This window comes from Mirounga angustirostris, unplaced genomic scaffold (genome assembly GCF_029215605.1).
Source record: "Mirounga angustirostris isolate CCGP_5_RB_7025 unplaced genomic scaffold, mMirAng1.0.hap1 SCAF_13, whole genome shotgun sequence".
NCBI classification, from domain to species: Eukaryota; Metazoa; Chordata; class Mammalia; order Carnivora; family Phocidae; genus Mirounga; species Mirounga angustirostris.
This window is the reverse complement of record NW_026991721.1, coordinates 79,527,900-79,529,331: the sequence shown is the minus strand read 5'-3', so window position 1 is coordinate 79,529,331 and position 1,432 is coordinate 79,527,900. Positions and strand designations below refer to the sequence as shown.

Sequence of the window (1,432 nt, the reverse complement as noted above, 5' to 3'; positions counted from 1 at the left end):
TGAGCTGGGGGTAGGAAGAGGGAAAGAGGAAAATACCAGAAAGAAGTTCCAGGGAAAGAGAGGATTAAGAAGTGAAAGAGGAAGAGAAAGATGATAAAGGTGGCAGAGAAGAAAATTTAAAAAAATAGAGATAAAGAGCAAAGGCAAGAGATAAAGAACCTGAGAAAGGAAAGGAAAGAAAGGGTAAAACAGAGTTATGAGAGGATAGGGGAAATAAAAACAAAACAAACAAAAAAAGAGCAGAGAAGGGACAAAAAAGTGTCTAATAAAAGAAAGGCAATAGAAGCTTTGTGCAGTGGCAGTATCGTAGCCAATGAGGTTTATCCGAGGCACAATTATTGCTAATTGAAAAGAAAGGCAATAGAAAATCCAAAGGTAAAAAGAAAAATCATCTCAGGAGATACAGAAATTTACATAAGTGAGAGAGCCTGCAAAAGAAAAGAGGAGGAGAGAATGAAGGCACGGAGTGGTGTCAAAGCTGAGATCTGAGAAGAGAGAACAGCCTGAGAGTGGGTGGGGCCTTGGGTGTAAGGGATGGAAGGCCTTTGGCTCAGGTGGAACTGGTTTGATGATGTCCCCCCATACTCTGCTCACTTCCTGGACCCTGTGGCCAAGTTGAGTGTTTAGAGTGAGGTCAAGTGAAAATTCTTCTCCATTGTTCTTGACATGGTTGTCAGACCATCAAGCTTCTTGCTATGCAGTCTGGGTGCCCTGACAATTTTTTTTCTAGGTTTATAGAGACTAAATTGACATATAATATTGTATATGTTTAAGGTGCTGATTTGATAGATTTATATATTCAAATGATTACTAACATAATGTTAGCTAACACTTCCATCATGTTGCATAATTACCTTTTTTTGTAGTGAGACTATTTAAGTGAGACTTTTTATCCATTCATCTATTGACAGATACTAGATTGTTCCATTCTCTGGCAATTCTTAAACCTGAGACTAATTTCCTACTTTGACCTGATGCTGAAACAGCCTTCTTCCAGGAGGAAGAATGCAGCCCCTCCATGAAATTGAATTGTGGCAGAATGTTAATGCTGCCACCACTGAGAAGAAAGTGGAAGATATGAAAGTTTAGATCCTGAGCTTATTCACAGAGGTCTGGCAAATGCTCAGAGAAGGGCATGAGGACTAGAGGAAAGCAAGATGGTGGAAGACTAGAGGACCTCATTTCATCTGGTCCCCTGAATTTATCTAGATAACTATCAAGTCATTCCGAACACCTATGAATTCAACCTGAGATGTAAGAATTGCTGGAATTCTACAAATAGAAAAGCAACCACTTTTGCAAGGTAGGAGGTGTGGAGAAGTGAAGCAGAGGAGTTATAATAGAAGATAAACAGCGGCGGGGGGAGAGAGCCTCTGTAAGTTGGCTACGGAAAACAATATAAAAAATCGGAACTTTTAGAAGTCTGCTCCAG

The 1,432-nt window shown here is 39.9% G+C and overlaps 1 non-coding gene across 1 annotated transcript; it reads left to right on the top strand.

The window, feature by feature from the left end:
- Positions 1-284: 284 nt before the first annotated feature.
- Positions 285-422, top strand: LOC123858168 (U4 spliceosomal RNA). Its single transcript, XR_006794106.1, has one exon. It is a non-coding gene; the product is annotated as a U4 spliceosomal RNA (small nuclear RNA).
- The last annotated feature ends 1,010 nt before the right edge of the window (positions 423-1,432 follow it).